This window comes from Oxyura jamaicensis, chromosome 2, assembly GCF_011077185.1.
Source record: "Oxyura jamaicensis isolate SHBP4307 breed ruddy duck chromosome 2, BPBGC_Ojam_1.0, whole genome shotgun sequence".
NCBI classification, from domain to species: Eukaryota; Metazoa; Chordata; class Aves; order Anseriformes; family Anatidae; genus Oxyura; species Oxyura jamaicensis.
Window position 1 is genome coordinate 111,130,790 of NC_048894.1, and position 19,502 is coordinate 111,150,291.

The window sequence follows — 19,502 nt, forward strand, 5'->3', positions numbered from 1 at the left end:
CACAAATCAATCCTTGGTAAAACAAGACAGACCTATGAATCAAACAAAAAAAGTCAACCATTGCCTTCTCTCTCAAGGCAGGAAATTAGCAATGCAAATATATAGGCTCATCTAAGAGGTCCTTGAGTGCACTCCATCATGGCACCTCACACCATCATCAGCCACAGAACAATAAGAATACAGGGGGAACTACTGTCATGCTCTATTACTGAATTATGTGGTTAAAGAGACAAGACCTATGAAAAGGAGTGAGATAACAAAAAAAAAAAAAAAAAAGTAGGAGATAAATTCTGATAGGCATTTCAAGGCATCTAATGAGCACCAAAGAAAGCAGTGTACTCTACTGTTAAAGGGAAACCTTGGTGCAGGCTATGGTCCATGCTGTTTGACAGCTAGCTGTGTAGGGTGCTAACATCGTATTATCTGCAGATGTTGTGGCAACCATCACTGAAGTCAAAACTTCCATCTGGAGTATTTCTGTCATGGAGAAAAGTCCACATTGAAATGTTGCTTGGGCTTAAGCCAGGAGGGTCCAAAACTGATCTGTTCTGTACCTGCCATTCAATCATTTAACCTCTCCATGTGTCTCTTTCCCCCACCCCCCCCCCCACCCCTCCCCCACTAGCTCCTTGGGCCTGAAAGGCTGCTGAGCTGGCCTTGGACAAGGAACACAACCTTATTACATTTTTTTGTTTATCTAAGTGATAAAAACCACCATGGATTTAAGACATGCCCTTAATTAACAAAACATGCCTAAAAAAACAAGACTAGATGCTGCTGCAGTCTCTCTCATGTGCACTCATTTTCTGTCAGAAGTCTTTGGTGATGTTCAGAGGTTTTAGACTTTCCAGTCGTTACATCAGTATGGCTTGGGTGGGCACCTCCAGATGCAGAGCACTGCATAACATGACCCAAAGAGCACAGTTTAAGTTTTTTTTTACCCATTTTTTGACATACAGAGTCTTGCTGAAGTGGTATATCAATGTGTGTGTCCTTTCTTCTTGCTCCCTTCATTATACCACTCTGTCATTGAGTAGTTCAGTGACATCTACACATTGTGCTGAAATACATACACAAAAGCATAGTAAGCCTGGAAGTTGTGTATATGAACAAAAAATGGCAATGGTCATCTTTTGGTCCGTGGGAAGGAGAGGAACTTCTTGATTGCAGGAAATCCAAATCGTGATCATTAGGAGGACGTGGAAATCATTTAAGTAATTGCGAGCTCTTTGACTTTTGTCACTTTTGGAACACCTATTCTTTCTTCTGCCATCTAACTGGGTTAGAGGTTTACCCCCTCTAGTCAGTAGGTAATCGGCAGGTTTAGTCAGATGATGATTGCCCCTGTTCCAAAGATGTTTTGTCAAGATAAGCAACTGATTCACTCAACTAATAGAAATATTTTTGTCTGCTTCTTGACTGTACGTCATGGCTGTCATTAGGCATCCATCCCTGTTCTCAGGCTCTTAGAATGACAGATGTCCTGCAAAGAACCACTGAGGCCATATGAGATGATACACAGAGAACCAGGATACATAAACTTTTGTTCTTCAGAATAGGCACATCACCAACTGAGCAAAAGAAGTTCTCTTTGAGATCATAGGACTTGGTAGTGGATATGTTTTTAATGTGCTATCCATTTTATTAATTCAGTTATTGAGTGACCACAGCCTCTGAGCTTTCTTTATTTATGTAAACATTAGAAGTTCTGGTAGTGGTGAACATGCCTCCGCTGTCTGAAATCTTTATAAAAAGAGGACTTTATCAAGAGTTGCTTTGAATAACATGTTCAAAGCAAGCAGAAACCTTCATTAAATATTCTAGAAGAATTAACTACTATGATCTGTACATTACTTGGCCCTTCTTTGGCCTCTTGCTGGTTTCATATTGTCCAGTTAGCTGTATGTAGGCTTAGTGCAGACTTCAGAAGAGCTGTTCAAGAGACTTGGAAGTAGAGGCCCAGGTGTAGCCTGGGTCTGCTGCCTACCCCAACACAGATTCACTTATCTGCCTCAGTCCAGACACTGAGGAAATGAAGGGTTCATCTCTCAAGCCCACTGAACTTCAGAGCCTTGATGCTGAGACTGGCATGGGATGTTAAAGAACAGTATTTGCCATTTGTGATTCCAGATACAGACACATGCCTGCCATAAACCCAAGAGGTATCTCTGTTATCTAAGAACATAACACTCATCTACTAAAGAATACAACACTGGGGTTTCCCACCACTATCCCAAGTTTAACCTAGGCCAAGACTGACCTGGATGGCTGATTAACCAGTTACCAATTATGTGAGCTGAGCTAGTCCCCCAAGACAGCAATAATGAAGAAGCCATTATATCATCACTAAGGTTTCTTTATTATTATGAATGTACAGGCAACCAAGTCCTGAAGGATCTCATTCATTTCTGTATAAGGTCACAGAGAAAAATTCAGCTTCTCTCTTTTACACCTGTCAACTGCAATGAAAGGAGGGGAATGGAATGGATATAACTGAGAGCAAAATTAGTCTACAATGCATAAACGTTGTCCTGTGTTACTTGCACACAGCTTTCCATGTGTGAATTGATACATCAGCTGGGTAAATGATGTATCAGTTGAGACTGGGACAGAAAAGAGCATGTGTAGTTCTGCTCTGTTATCTGCTATCAGTTTGCATCAAAAGTAAATTGACTGACCTGGAACCAAACCAGTTTTCAGGAATCAAACTGCAAAATGTCATCATCCAGCTCATCTCTCCAGTAATTCTCAGGGAAGATGTAGTAGCCTCAGAAAAGCTGTTTTCCATCTGGTCCTGAATTTTCACAGAGAATCAGAACAAAAAATACTCTCAGTATAGTGAGAACGTATCGCTTGATAATAACAAAGTTGGCTATCACAGTGGAACTCAAATGTACTGTCACTTCACAGCACCAGCCTGGTATTTCCAATAGACATATGGGACAAGAAATAGTTCCTGGTCCAGAAGGGCATGAGTCTCCCCTTGGTGATGAGTTACATCTGCCAGCCCTGGTGGGTGTCTCAGGCACCATGGGGCATCTTAAGCAGTATTTGACATTTCTAACCAGGCAACTGAGTTGAGTCCACATGGTGAGACATGTCTTAAGTAGCATGCTAGAGAAACAGGAAAAATACAATGCCTGTTCAAGGCTGGTCTTTACAGAAAAGATAAATAAAACTGCATTAGGAACCCCAGGACACATGGAGTGGGAGCACAGAGGGGACTGAATTAAAGAATTGGCCTTTTGTTAGGTCTGAAAGCATGGCTAGATTAGATGATTTAATGCCATAAACCCTTTGGCAAGGTACATTAATCCAATGTCATGGCCAAATTGTGTTTGCACTTTAATGCCAATTTGTGCTCAAAATTATTTGAACTAATTACTCTTCCTTTCTTAAAATGATGGGTGGTATTTCTGTGCTCTTTCAAACAGTTTTCTAATGCAACTCAAGGAATATGAGACTATCCTCCTGTGTCAATAGTTTTACCACGTCTGCTTCCACGGTAACTTCTCCTTCTGCATGAAACGTGCTGTGGGAACAAGGAATTAACGTGGGCAGGCTGAGAGGTACATTCTTGCTCCCTTTTAGGTAAACCACAACTCCTCAGTTCTCAGCCCTACACCACTAATGGTAGCAAAACACAGGGATGGTACTTTGTAGTTTGGATGTACAGACTGATGCCTTTGAAGCAAAAATAATCAGCTTTGGTCCCCAGCTATGATTAGGAAGCTTCACACATCCCTGGTGCATAGCACAGTGGCAGGAAATAGCTCCTAAAGGGCCACAGATTTGCTGTTTAATTTTTTTAATTACTGCTTATTTAGGAAACATAAATACTTTTACAAATCATTACTATATAAGTACGAAGCACGCACTATTTTTAATTAAAAAAAGAAGCTAGCACTTTTTCATGGAGAGAAACACTGTGAGAGACAAAAAGCCACTCTTTCTGTAAGGTCTTTGCAAGGACAAATATCTTCATCACCTAGGATGCCTTCGTTCAGGGGTTTTCTTTGTCCTGACAGGCAATGCTGTTTGCAGTTCAGAAAATCTTGAATTGTGGTAAATGTTTGAATCTAAGGCAAAGATGAATGACAAGGGACTATCTGGTTTGTCTTCACCAGGAGAAAGCAAGACGTGGTGTTCAGAAAACAAAAGCTGCCCTAGCACTTAAGTGCCTCCTTGGAGAGTTGCTACCTCTGTGTGAGAGGAGTTGATATTAGTTGCTATTAAGATACAGCTGGGCTTGGAGCCTTCCAAGGTGCACACCTCAAAAAGATTATTCAGCTAGTATTAAAACCCTGCATGAAAATGTGGGTGTTTTTCTCAAGAGCTACGTATGGCTGAAAGAGCCAAATTCTCCACCACCCCTGGGGTGTTTTTTTTGGAAGCAATTTTTCCTTTTTTTTTTTTTTAATTTTACTTTTTACCATTTGCATTCAGCTTAATTGATTGGAAAGGAATAATAAGAATGCTGGAGGACCTAAAACCCTGAGGAAGCCCAAGCTGTATGCTAAGTTGGTGCCTACCCGCAGCTTTAATCTCATTTAGTCCAATTTGTGATTGTTTGTTTGTTTTTTCTTATTCACAGCCAAGCTTAAAAAAAAAAAAAAAAAAAAAAAAAAAAAAAAAACTCTGAATAGTAATACTAAGAAGCAATTCAGCTTCATGGTTTATCTTTAAAGAGCGGCCCCATCTTCAGTTGAATCATTCTTTTTTTAAAGCATCAATGACAGCCCAGGTCAGGTAAACTCTTAGTTTTGAAAGCCCAAATTGAAATGGAGTGAAACAGTATAAAGGAATTTGGAAGCCAAGAGATCTCCAGGGCCATTCCCCACTGTCATGGTCTGGATGGCTGCTCCTTGAAATTGTTGAGCTTCCTTGAAAAGCAGGGAGCTTTTCCTACCTTTCCTCTTTCAGAAGCCACCACTGTACATGAGAAGGTCCTGAGAGAGTTCAGCTGTCCCCAGGGCCCTGCTACATGGCACGAGGTCAGGGAAGACAGAAGATCTCTCAAGGCTTTTGTGCCCCACCCTGCAGCATGGGAGATTGAAGGGCAAAATTCAACCCTGCCAGGACTACTCCATAGGAGTAGGATCCACCTTCACAGAGTCCTTGCTATTAATAATCCTGTCTTTGTATACACTTTAACTCACAGGAGAGTTGTCACCAAAGAGGATGGGGCACACGTAGCCTACTGTCCTGTAAGAAGAGGTTCACGCCAAGCAGCAGGTAGGGTCCCACAGGAGGACACCTGCTGAGAAGCATCCAGGTGGTGGATCTCAGCAGACGTTCTCCTCTTCTGCCTCTGCATAAAGCCTGTCCCACATGCTGCAAGAGCAAGACTGGCAGCTAGTAAGTGCAATCACAGCCCCTGGTAGCTGCATCCTGTGCTAGCTACAGCCTAGAACATACAGAGAACCGCAGCTTTGTTTTAATACTGCTCATGTATGAAAATAGTGAATTATCTTGCAGGGTTTGACAAGGCAGTTATTTTAGCTTTCCCACTGATCCAGAAAAGATCCTTCTACAAGAGGTGAAATGCCATTAGAACTGCTCTGTTACAGAGCCAGATCAGCCCCTGACTCCTAACATACCTGAAATGCATGAAGAGACCCAGGGACACAAGAATCCAACTAGGGCTCCACAGCTGTGCTAGACATTTACTGGCCTGGGCAAAGCACCCACCACAAAGGCTGCTTCCTACTTTGTGCCTCTACCCCTTCCCAAGAAGTAGCAACTCATTCTGGGCTACCTGGCTGCTGCCTTCCCTGATCCAGCCACCACCACCCTTCTCCCCCAGCCCCAAATCAAAGATCCTCCTAAAGCCGTTACCCTCTACAAATTCTGTCATTTCCAACGAGTCTTGTGCTGTAATTTAAAAGATAGCTCATTCCTGTTTCCAGCATTTTAATGCATTTTATTTTTTCTACAAGCAATATACTTGTGTAATTAATAAACAATTTAGTATGTTGAGGAACCTAGGAACTTGGCAAATGTTCTGGGGATATGAAATCTCAGGAAAAGCAGCACATTATAAGAAATAGTAAGTAATTACTTATGTAAGCTTTTCTTTTTAAATTCTAAGAACATTAGCTACTAATTACCTACTAATTACCAGTACTTCAGCAGGTGTTTGCACTTAACTGTAGGCTAAAGCCCCTGTGAAAAACAAACCCCTCACACTCCCTCTCAAGATTAAAGCAGAATCCCACCGGACTTCAAAATACAGCATAGGTGTAGTGGAGCTGTTTACACGCCAGTCCTTTAACCACTTGGCTGCTTAAGGTGAAAACAGGCTCCAGTTTATTTCCCTTGTTTTTTCTGCCAGAGTCAAGGTGATTTACTGGAATGAGTGGTGCAAGAAGCAACAAACAAAATCTAAGGGTTAAAAGTAAACTATGATTAAGACTTCTTCATCTGCACATTTATCTCACTTCTGTAGTGACCTGGCAAATGAGCGCTCTATTTCGGATCATGAATAGAGCTGGCTGAATGGGGCGAGGATAAACCCTTTCTGTGGAAAGTTCCCTGAATTTAAAACAACAGATGCAGAGCCCTCAGCTGGTGTAAAAGAGTTTAGTTCCATCAAAATTGATATCTGAGTCAATACTTATGCTGCTCGAGGAACTGACATGAATCTTTGGAATATTAATTCGTGCAGCCTAAATTTTACTCAAACAAGCTTTTATAAACAATTAATTTCAAGTTTATAAGCACAAGTTCAAGCTCATATCCATGACTGCTTAAAATTCAGAGTTTTGGTTTATCCAATTACTGAGAAACACTTCACTATTGATGGAAGAAAGATATCAGAGGTAGGAAGTCCGGTTGGAGAATGGAAAAGACAACAGGTACCTCCGGTAACCTGTCACGGTGCCCAGGCTGCACCTTCTGCAGAGCACCGTAGGGACAGATGAAGGAATTGAGAGGCACGCCTCTGTGCTATATTATTGAACAAAATGCCTCACAAATGAATAATTCAAACCTTGCTACTAACACATTTTTGCCATTCACCCTCTCTGAGATTTGCAAGAACTGTTCAAAATATATGGTTGCTTTTTTCCCTTCTGCAAAGATTTTTTTCACTTAAATATGAGACTCTGAAGCAGGCAGTGGAAGCAGTTCAGTTCATCACCATTTTTCTGTGGATGCCAGTTAGACTGCATGTCCCCTCCAGATCCCTTTTCACTGAGGTGATAAGAGTAGTGACTGTGCTGTGAAGTATTAGGTCACAGCAGTAGAAGTGCTCATACCTACCAGCTGGGAACTAAGTTTTTTTGTGAACAGCACATCTCTATTAAAACAATAGGAACTGCAGGCGACTAGAAACAATTGAAAATCTGACCCTTTCATTCAGGTACTTAAAGGGGAGCTTCTGGCTGCTAGTGTATTTTAAGATTCGAATCCCACAACTGAGAAATTAAAAGCTGCTTTGACATATGACTGAACCAAATGAGACCATGAGGCTTCTGAGAAAATTATACAGCTCAACCTTGGTGCCTTCCATCCAAGGTTCTCAAAACCATATATAAAAATTAACAAAATAGCACGCCTGGGAGGTAAGTCAATGATGTTTCAGCAGTCAACAAGCTGAGGCTTTGCACAGCAAGATGTCCTGATGTCATTAAAAAAAAAAAAAAAAAAAAAAAAAAAAAAAAGATTAAAAAGTAATTCGGTCTTCATGTAAAAATACTTTCTCCTCACTTCTTTTTCTCTGCTGGAGGGTTATGCTATGATTTTTAGAGGATCCAAACAGTGGGAAGAGTAGCAGTGCTCTGGTCACCAGGCTGCTCCAAGCTCTAAGTGAGGTTATTTCAGTCCTGAGAAAGCACGCACGTGCCTGAAAAGTGGTCTATTTTTTACCATTGTCTCAGGTGATCTAAGAAAAGGTACTGCTTCTCTCTAAATAGGCTTAACCTCACTGAATACTGATGACACAAGTGTAGGTGGCTCATCATATGCATTTATAAGATATCACCATTTATGTCCTCAAATTAAGAACCAGGATTTTCTCAGGCAAAGCTACCTGACTAGCTGCTGCTCCTGAAAGGTAAGCTGAAAGATGAGCCCACACCTCCATCCCATCCCATCCCATCCCATCCCATCCCATCCCATCCCATCCCATCCTATCCCATCCCATCCCATCCCATCCATATCCTCTTCCCTCCTCTGTATGTGCCATTCTTCCTTCCTCTCTTGCTCCTGGTGCCTCAGTCCTACTCCTCTGCTTCCACAGGCTCTGGAAATGGTTGGGACATTCACAGGTTTCTTTCGGTTTGCTAACTGAGCAGAAAACTGTCTTTTTTAGGGGGAGGAATTAGTTTCATGCTGGCACGGTGAGTTAAATAAGCTCACAGTTAAATGAGCTAGTGCCAGAGCCAACACAAGTTGAGGGGTGTCCAGGCTCTGGGTGTGCCATGAGGCTCTGCAACCTCCTTCCTACACAGGGCTTGGGGGCTCCAGGCATGGCCATGGTGCCTGAGACTAGGCTGTTGTGAGAGAGTTGTGCGAGACCTCGGCTGGGAAGCTGCACTGACACCTACGCCCTTGTCCAAGCTCCCTCTTAGGTGCTAAGCAGTCAGGATGCAGAGAGAAACAGCTATGATGCCAACAAGAAGCAAAGGAGTGTCTGAGACATGTTGACTTCCATGGTTAAATTTTAGTTGAAAAATAAATAAATAAATAAATAAAATGTATACATTTTTACCTATTTTATCCCTTTCTTTTGTCTTCCAGGCAGTTTCATTTGGTGGGATTTCGCAGTCCCAGCATCACCTTGATGATGACAAGCCTGATCAGGCACCTTCTTCTGCACGCACCATGGGTGTTCTGGATGCAATAGCCCACTGACATCATCTCAGGTGGTGTAGAAGCAAATTGTGGATGGGGGTTTTCTCATTTCTTTTTTTCTCATCTCTTTCCTTCAGTCTGAAAGAGGGGAGGAAAAAATGCAGAGCCAGGATTTTAGCCCTTCATTTTATAATGTAATTGAAATGCCAAGAGACTGAAAAAATTCAATGTTGATGAAGAAACGGATGTTAGTGCAATGAAGAATAGCTCTGTCTTTGTCAGTCTGCAGTCTTTTATGTGTCACAGGCTGTCACTTTCTATTGCATTTCAACTGACTAATTACCCCAGTTTATTAAAAGTGAATATGAATTCACATTTTTTACTTTGCCGTGTTCTGAGTGTTAGTGTTATCAGGAGCTATTACTGAATGATAGATCCCACAGTTCTAGGCTTCCTCATGTGAGCAAGTACAGAGCAAATCTACCTCAATATCAATGAAAACCAGATATATTCATTTAAGGGGGAAATATATACTCTGTGCAGTGTATGTTCACATCCAAGCATTAATCACCCTGGTGTGTCCCACTTGGCTCAGTGTATTATTAGAACCTCACTCACAGAGCAGAAGAGTGTCTGTAAGTGATGGTGTTGGAAGGGTTGGACTTGAATTAAATGTACTCATCGCTTCCTAATGGGGAGGTATTTTCTGACAGCTGTAATGAAAACTGCTGCTCATCAAAAGGTACTCTGTGTCCTAGCTCGCAAATCCAACCTCAGCTGCAAGTTGCACATTTAAATTTCAAAGTTTTTATCTCTAGCCACACTGGAGTGCACTTATAAGTGCGGTGGAAGGGTCAAATTAGATGATATCAAAGCCCTGCTTCTACTGAAGAGGCGATTTTAAGCTTTTGCAATTGGATCTGTGTGTTGTTACAGGCTTAAAAAACCTCATCATCAAAAATAGGGATTTCTAGAACACGGTAATTGTCACTTTGATCTGCCCAACTCGATTCCAGCAGTAACTACAATGTTACGATTTTCTCATTCTGTATAAAATAACACATCCAGATAAACAGGTGCATAGACTTCCATAGGTACTATAAAACTGGTATCCACGTTTATTAATGCTGGTCTTTCACACCTTACCCCATGTTTGTAAGTGTGCAGTCAGACCTCTTGTGAGGATGTGCACACTGGCTCTGAAGGAGCTGGGCACTGGTATAAGCCTCCCGTGCATTGGCAATATTAATCGATAAGAGGAATAACAATAACTTAGGAAGTTATGTCAATAACAAGGCCTGGGAAAGAATGGAGCATCAGGTCTTGGAGGGAAATGCCATTTTGCCTGAAAAGTATAGGACAGAAAATCAACAGGAAAAGGAAGAGGGTGGCATTCTTCTAGTGTTTTCCTAGTGAGTACTCATTGTTTATAATAAAATGCAACTATTGTATGTTTTCCTATGATTGAAGATATTTACCATTTCACATGCTAAACAAAATGTTCTTTCATTAGAACGTGCATGAAGAGAAAACAATGTCATAAGACTGGCTGTGGTGGTGGCATTGTCATCCTGTACATTTACAAAAATCCGTCTGAGGTATATTTTTTACAAAATGCTGGCACGCAGAGAGGCAGCAGGACACACATTCATGCTGCCTGGACTCCAAGCAGGCCATCTTGATTAACTAGCCATGATGTGGAAGACACAAGGCTCCCTTCTGCATTTTTTTGAGTGCTCCGAGTATGACAAATTTTGTCTAGCATATTTAGAGGACTGGCTGAAGCTACCTCATTGTGGGTTTGTACCTAAGCTGATATACTGAAGGCCGTGAACAGCAGATACACCCTGAAGCACCTATTCTGTTTCCAGAGAAGAGCAGCTCCCTACCTTTCAGTTTAAGGGTGGACTGAGATCAGTCGGACTGCATCCATACGTAAAGGCAAGCTTTGACATTAGGAGGCTCGTCTTAGGAGGGGAACACTGATCTTCCATGTCTTGGCTTCCTATTGGTTTGGATTTTCAAGGAATGTGGCCTCTCTTTCCTTCCCAGAGGGGAAGGGAAAATGAACAGGAGGAGAGGTGCCTGTGCCCATGGGGGCTCTTTGGTGGCAGGTCAGGGAACTGCAGGGAAGGAAGCCAGAAGGGCCTATGAATGCTATGTTTGAGCACATCTCCAAGCAGAAAGAGGCTGGCTAGCTAGAGCAAGGAGCAATACCAGCAATGAAGAAGGAAATGGGTTCTCCACAGGAAAGGATGCAGGAGTTGGCTTCCTCCTGAGGCAGATTTTACCTGTGGAGATCAAGAACAGGTATGTTATTCAGGAAGCAAACAATATTTAAATCCTATTGCTAAGGAAAAATACACACACCCTATCCCAGCTATGAGGTTTGTAACCAGCCCCCCCAGATCCAAAATAAGAGCTGAGAAAGCTGATGACCCTCTGTTCATGGGAAAACAGGAGGCTGGCAGCTGGCTGGATCTGTACTCCAGGAGAAGCAAGTCAGGGGAAGAAGAGGTGCTGCCTGCCATAGTCTGAAATGCTGCTGGAGGGTGTTCAGGTTTTTCCACTGAGCTGACTTCATGTGGTTCATTCAATAAATTGCTAACCTAGTTAGAAGGCTTTAAAGTAGGATTGAGGGAGGGGTTGACTAGGGAACAACAACAACAACAACAACAACAACAAAAAAGCTTACATAAACCAGAGCAGCCTGACAGGGGCCTAAAATTTTGGAAGATTTGGTATTCATAATAGGGTCACAGGAGAGACTCGGAGGATAGTGAATCAATCCACTGAACAACTTAGATGTCTGTATACTACTGCAATAAATATTTGGGATAAACAGGTGGAGCTGGAAGTCTTAATACAAGATCAAAATTATGACTTAATTGGCATAACAGAGCCTTGGTGGGATAATTCGCATGACTGGAATAAAAACATGAAAGGAAGAACAAGCAGGGGGTAGAAAGGAGGGGTGTATCCTCAGCCCTGGATACATTCATTTGCTGGGAGCCTAGCATGTGGAGAAGACTAAAACCATTGAAAATGTTATGGGTAATAATTATAGAGGAAAAAACCACAGGTACTTATATGGTGGGAGAGCCACCACAACAGGCCAGAAAAACAAATTCTGGTCTGATCAAATAAGTGAAGCTTTCAATAGTAACAAGGGGACTTGTGAAAATGCTGGAAATGGAAAGTCCCTGCAGGAGGAGACAGGCTGACCAACATGTGCTTGGTTTGCATGTAAGGAAGGATTAGCGTTCAGCTACTAGGGATGAAGTATGAAAGGTTACCTGGAACATGCAAGGATGGAAAAGCTGAAACAGAGTGCAATACCATTAGCAGAGGCACCAAGGGTAAGAAGAAATATTTCTGCAAGTGCATTAGGGGTAAGAGGTAAGACAAGAGTAGTGTTGTCTGAACAATCAAGAGACAGACAAGGTTGCAGAGAAGGCCTATGTGTGAAGTGGGGCTTCTGCATCCTCAGCAATTAAAAGGTCAAATGTGAGCATGTGGCTGGCATGATTAAAATCAGGAACAACAACAACAAATGCCTAGAAAACAGAATAAGCAAAGGGTATTTATTTGACTTTGTTTTTTTAAATCCTTCATGTCTAATGAATTTTGTATAGGATATTTAAAGGACTGGCTGAAGCTATCTCAGTCATTAGTAGTTTTTCTGGGAATTTGTAGAGAGGGAATGAAGAACTAGGTAACTAGAACAGCACAATACTGTGCTTTTATTTAAGCAAAAGGGGAGTTATTGAAAAAGTCAAATTAACTTCAATTCTCAGAAAAAAATCTGTAAGAAATAAAGCATCTAGAAATCAATATTTATGTATATACTATGTGAAATGAACCTTATTTTCTTTTCTGGCTGTGTAATGGGCCTTGTGGGTAATGGGATTTAGTAGATGATACGCACCTTGACTGTAGTAAGATTTTGACACTATTCTACCTGATACGCTCATAAGAGATTATAGGGAAGATAGAGAATAATTTGGATTCTAAGTACAGTGATTTATGATCAAACCAAAAGTGTTTATCATGAAATCCTCTCAAGGTCTGATCTTGGTCTGGTTCAGTTTAGTGCAACACTGTTAGTTTCAGAAGATGTTGCAAGTTGCAAGTGAGACTTCAGTAAGATGTTAAGAGTTTGAGGTAGTCTTGCAGCTCTGATCAGAACTGATATGCCTTTACTGAAATGTTGGGACTTGTCTGGGTTGAGACAGAGGAGGTAACTTTTAGAAAGAAAGAAAGAAAGAAAAAAAAAAGTAAAGAGGATGAAGGGGGTGAGAAGAAGATGTCTTTGGAAGAAAGACTTAATAATCTAGGATTGTTTAATTTAAAGTAGAAAAGTCTGAGGATGGGTTTAATATTAGTCCAATACATAAAAAGATGTTAAAGAGCACAGGAATAATCTGTCACATCCATGGTGAAGGAGTTGGGTAACAGAACCAGAAAGTTTCAGGCTTTAGGATATCATTTTAACCAAAAGGACAGTAATGAAATAGGAGAAATTGCCTATTGAGGTTATGATATGTCTTTCAGAAGAGATCCTTAGACCCTTGTCAGAGATGGCACAAGTATGACAAGATGCCATAGAGTTACAGAGAAGAAAACAGAGGAATAGAATGGGTGATTTCCTGAGATATTTTTTTTCTGACATTTTTTTCTGTTTTTACCTTTTTCAAGTTTACAGCTATAAGAGAGCAAAGTGTTCATGATAACTTCACTCAGCTCCTGCGAAACTCTTCACTTATACCTCAGATTTGGATAGACTTGCTGGGGCTGAGTTGAAAGTTAAGGACAGTTGTATCTACAGAGAAGCTGCACCTGAGTGGCTCAGGGATGATCCAGCACTGGATGCTGCTATGTGTTGTGCACATCTAACAGCCTGCAGCATACAACAGCCGCCATTTCCTTTTGCTTGGCAGCTGGCAGATGAGAGAAATGGGTCCTGCCAAGCCCTTCTGGATCCCAGCCCCCATCAGTGTAAAGTTTTGTCTCAAGCAAAATTTTACTCTTTAATCTGCTACAGTAATCAATTCCACAATCTATTTCATTCGTCCCTCTCATAACAGTAGTCCCATAAAAGCTACAAGTCATGGATTTTTTGCAAGAGTAGAGGTTCCTAGGCCAGACATGACCATGGTAGTTGGGTCTCTGTTCATGCAGTAGAACTGTGATGTACACAAGGCTTTTTAACCTTTTAAACCCTTTAACAAAGGGTTTTCGTTAAACCTGTGGTGAGATGTGTGTAGTCTCAAGTATGGGAGTGCTAGCCTGAGCTGTGGAAGAGTGAAGCCCAATGGTGAATTATCTCTGTGGCTCTGTGCAATCATTTGTCCCTGCTTTGATGCCAGTACTGCAGGAATGGTGGCATGGCCTCACTCTACGGAGTTAGGAGTTATGAGGAGAGTTCATGAGGTGCCAAAATACAGTAGTAACTGGGGTGTTTTCAACCCATATAGTACATTTGGTTGTGCAGATGCAAGAGGAAAATTTTGATTTCCATTCCTTCTAAGTTTTGTATGTGGCATGTTGGCCATTTGATACAAGTTGGAGTGGAGGTGGATGCAGCAGTATCACACAGACCCATGTTTCTCCTTTTAATAAAAACCCAATCTTTGATTAGGCAAAAGTGCTTACTTTTGTGCTTAGCTTTGAGCAACTGGAGGGTCCCAGCGCCCATTCAGCAAAAGGGATGAAATATTGCTCTGCTGAAATCAACAGAAGCTTCACTGCAGGCTCCAGTGGTACTGGGGTTTCCCTCAGCTTCCACCCCATTCATCTTGGGGGTGTACAAATATGTGGTTTAGTGCTCCATTGAATTGGGATGATTTTCTTCTGAAGAGACTACCTGTAGAATCAATTGACATGCTCCCTGCCAGCAGATCTTAGCCAGCTCAGTGGACTACTGCCCTTTGAGCACCTTAGCTACACAGTGCCAGGGCAGTGGCCCTCCTGGAGCATAGAAGCCCCATCAGACCCTTTAGCAGGGCTGTATGAGCTCTCTCTAACCTGATTCGGTAAGATCAAGCCTTCCTAGCAAAGACCTCTTTAGATGGTGTCAGCTAACATGACTTATTTGGATTGACACAAATCAGGAATCAAGTTAGAGGAGCAGCTCCACTGGTAGAGCCTAAAGGAAAGAAACTTACAGCCAACAGTGCTGGGCAGGTTGGAGAGGCGAAGGGGCAGTACCTGGTACGGCTGGAACCAAAAGAAAGCATAGCTACAGCCACCCAGGTATCCCTTAACTCCTCTGGTAAATTACTATCTTGGCAACTGCAATTCACATTTTTTTGAATATTTCATTTTCAGAAATCTTTGCTAAAACCAAGAGCTATGCAGCTCTAAAATCTGGCACTGCCATGAGGGAATTTTTAGTGTCTAGCCAGGGGTATTGGCTAAACATATGTACATACTCTATTGGAACCTTTTAGGAGATTTCTGCTCCATTTGACAAGCAGTGTGTTATATATCCAGTGCTGTTCCTTGGTCTTCTGGCAGTATTGAACACATAAATTTCATGGTACATGTTCACAACAGCAGTGCAGTTACATTAGCTAGCAAGAATTTCATAGAAAACAGCCAGGATACTTCTCAGGCTTCAAATTCACAACAGAGGGAAATTTGCTTATAACATTCATAAAGTGGATATCTCTTGATTATGTATGAATTTTTTTTTTTATTTTTTTTTTTTTGGAGGAGAACTCTGGTAATGGACATGGAACTTTAACCTTTATTGGAACCTGTCTGAGCCACACATGCTTTGGTCGTGATGAAACATTTCCCGGAGAACATAAATAGCTGGGCAAATTTGTGACAGGAGACAGCAATGCTTCTTAACATTTCAGTCCACACCTAACTTCAATTGGTTATTGATGTTCCTCACCTTAAGTATAAATGTGGCTCGTTTGGCTTCTGTGCCTCATGATTTTGCTCCAGAAAAAAAATTTGCTGGGGAAAGACAGGCCTGAATGTATTTGACTTCTCTTCAGAAATGAAGTGTTTCACAGGCCATGTTATCGTTGTTCTATCAAAACCTGCAGTTACACAAACATTTTTCTTCATATCATGGCTTCTGTAAGCAGTTTCTCCTTCCTCCCCCAAGCTGCCCCTTTCCTGAATCTATTTGCAGGTCCCATGAGTTGATCTGAGTTAAAAGCAACCCTGGAATACAAAAGGGCATTGAGGTTGAGCCAAATGCCCATGAAAGTACAACCTACTCTTAAAAAAAGATGCTTGAGAGCATAAAAACAGAGTGATTAAAAAGATTTCACAAAACACTCACTTGAAGGCAGTTTTCTGGGGAAAAAAAATATATATAGAGAGAGAGAGAGAAATTTATTAATTTTGGCAAAAATTACATGGGAAAGATAAGAAGTAGAGAGGAAGAGAGAAAAAGGTTATGTGTGTCCCTATATATCCATGTAACAGAGTAAAGATCATCTCATATATCGCAGCTCCCACGTGAACGTCCTCAAAACAAAACAATGCCTGATCCGAGTTGAAGTCACTCACAAAAACTTCTTTTCTTTTCCACCAAATTAAAAAAAAAAAAATGAAATCTTGATATTTTTCAAAAATAATCCACAAGGTTTTTGTTAAATCCAAAACTTCCCTAACATGATCAGCCCTAGTTAAGTGATTCTCTTATTTTAATGGTAGGAGACACATACATATAAGGTCAACTAGTTATAAAGGGTTGTTCTTTCAGCATACGTTTTCTGTATTATAAGTATTGGTATTCAGAGGTTTTCCAGATTTTGTGATTTCATCTTTCTATTGGACATATTAACCAATGTCTAAATATCAACTATCTGAAAAAAACATGCACAGACCTGTGCAATATTTGAATGTACAGCAGTTACACAGCATCCAATATATCTGAAGATAACTTGGGAAATCTTTGTCCTTGAAAGTTACTTTGACTTAAAGCTGTTTTGCTTTCTACTTGTACTGACCTAAAAATATGTAGCTGGCTGGTTGTTCCTTTTTAGTTGAGGGTCATCAATTAACACCTGTGATAAAAGGAGCTGATAGGTAATGACTGACATGAGGGGACAGCAGCTGAATGAAGTGCAGTAAGGTACAATACCTCTTGAGCAGGCATGTAAGTATTCATCTGACAATACCATTAATTTGCAATCATACTTGTAGCTACAGGTTTTATTGTTGGGGGGGGGGGGGTTGAATTATTTAAGAGTTATTAATATTTTATTCTTTTTTTTTTTTTCTGTCACTCCCAGTCTTCTTTCCATTTCCATGAACACACTAACTTTCTAGAGGAAAAAAAAAAAAAAAAAAAAAAAAGCATGAAATAATTAATTATTGTAAAGTTTCCCCTCCTACCTGGAGATTATCATTTTCAGCATGTCCTTGATATACCTACATAATTAGGAAATGTATTTATTTACTTTATTTTAAATTATGTTAGCAACCTTCAAAAACCTGGATTATCATTTTTCCTTTTTCTGACAATCCTTTTGCCTGCATTCCAAGTCCATTTCTTATCCTTTTTACTCTGTGTTTCTGACACAATTTTACAGTTAGCCATTTAAAAAAATATATAATTAAAGTGCCAAAGCACCTGCTAGCCTCATGCATATGCATAAAATAGAATTATGTCCCCTCCGGGACACTGGTGTTGTGACTCTGGGGAAATGGCTAAGTAACCATGACAACATGTCTCCACCACATCTTATTTCTAGTGATAAAAGCATGATTTACCCTGTTAAACAAACCATATTACAACTTGCCCACAGCAAGTGGTGTCAGCTTTCCAGTAGAGGCAGCAGGACAGGAGGGAGAACAGCCCACAACCATCCATCCAAGTCTCTCCCACTTCGACACTGCTTCACGGTTATGTTGATGGTAAGAGGCAGGATGAGATTCAAAGTACAGTATTTCACATTTCCATCCTGATAGGTGAGATGAAACAAGAGCTGGAAATGCACTATTCATTAGCTGCAGGCACCAGCCCAATCCCCAGCACCATAGTGATGGACAGTGCAGGAGAACCCAAGGGTAGGACGTAAAGATTGGCAGAGCCAACGTGCAATGATTCAGACATTTCAATGAAATAATTTCTGCATCCTCTTTCCTGCCAGTTTGCCAAGGCTGCCAGTACTTAGTGAGTGCCAGGGAAGGTTACCAGAAGTGGTTTTTCAAAGGCTGCTGCCAGAACAAAAAAGTTAAATATTTTTTTATATAATCTTGCTTACACTACTGATTTTGTATTATCTTATTTAAAGTGATTTTTTAAACAAGTGCACTCTTCATTACATATTTTTGATTTACACCTCGCTTAATTAAAGAAGACACCTTGCTATTGCACTTTCCATAATACTTTTACAGGAAAACAGTCATTACTGGATCTTTACTACTAGCATAATGGAGCTATATTTGTATTGTAAGCACTTTGGAGAAAAATTTAAATCAACCAAACTATTCATTAAAATTTTAAAATATTGCCATGAAAGTGTTTGCATTAACCCTCTTCTCCCCATCACATACTTAAAGAAACGTATGAAAACTTAATTTGAATTCTTAATCACTTGAGGGCACAATTTGATTAAGAACAATAAACAGAGAGGTGAAGAAATTAAAAATACAAAAGTCTCAGAGAGAAAACAGAACTGGTGTTTAAAGGTCAAGTGCACGCATGTAATTAGTTCTACTTACATGAAGAATTGCAATTAGCTTTATGGATCGCATTTTGAAATTGCCGGGTGTTGTGAATCCTGGGGGTTTCTACAAGCATCAGCTGTTAGAGGCATGTGATCGGATCAGATTCTTAGCTAAGAATGAAAAAAAAAAAAAAAAAAAAAAAAAAGCTAGATCATTCTTTCAATGCAAACAACTGCAAAGGCAAGGCCATCTTAGGCTTGCCAAGAAGTGACTAGCAAATAATAACCCAGTACTTATCAGATGATTTGGCGACCTGACTTATAATCATTAAGTGCTCAGGACTGGCCCTTTCCCAATCCAAACATAACCTGCACAATTCAAAATAGAGCAATACTCCATTTACTGTCTATGGTCAGATTATTGTCTCTTCAGAAATACTCAGCTAAGAGAAGGTCAGAGCCCTACAAGTAAGAAATTATTCGTGGAAGTACCATTCACAGATTCAGATAATTCCAAATATCCGACTTCTTGAGCATGTCTTTCATCACTCAATATTTTGGACTATTTTCATTAAAATACTAATGTATGCTCCATCATGCACACTTGACATTTGGACCGTTCTCATCAGTGACATAGCAATATTGAGGGTGTACCACCTATAGCCACATTACAGCTCTCATATTTCAAAATCCTTTCATTATTAGAAAGTATAACAATTTAGTGGGTGCTCAGTGTATGAGTCTTAACTTCTTGTTCTGGGCTGTAACTGCAATAATGTATAGAAGACAACCCAGTCCCTCTTGCAGGGTTCAGATTGAAGGCTTTTACTTCATAAAAACCATTCAGGACTCAGAAACATGACATCAGAAGATTTAACTGAACAGACTGAAAGGAGAAAGCAGTGGCTTTTGAAAGCCATAAAGTTTACTGTTAAAGAGGTCTGGTGGGTTGGTAAATTCCAAAATTTTTTCACTTATGCCAACGAAGTCATGCTTTCAAACATGTGTACATTCTTGGCATTCAAATTCAATGCATGAAGTATACAAGGGGCCACATCTCCAAGT

General features: G+C 40.6%; 1 long non-coding RNA gene across 1 annotated transcript in view; it reads right to left on the bottom strand.

Annotated features, from left to right (window-relative positions):
- The window catches only part of LOC118162777, a 38,366-nt gene extending 19,773 nt beyond the window's left edge, over positions 1-18,593 (bottom strand). Inside the window, exons 1-2 of the long non-coding RNA XR_004748620.1 lie at positions 18,493-18,593; positions 8,714-8,934 (exon numbers count right to left, since the gene is read on the bottom strand). This is a non-coding gene — a long non-coding RNA (uncharacterized LOC118162777). The remainder of the gene's footprint in view (positions 1-8,713; positions 8,935-18,492) is intronic.
- Positions 18,594-19,502: the final 909 nt, after the last annotated feature.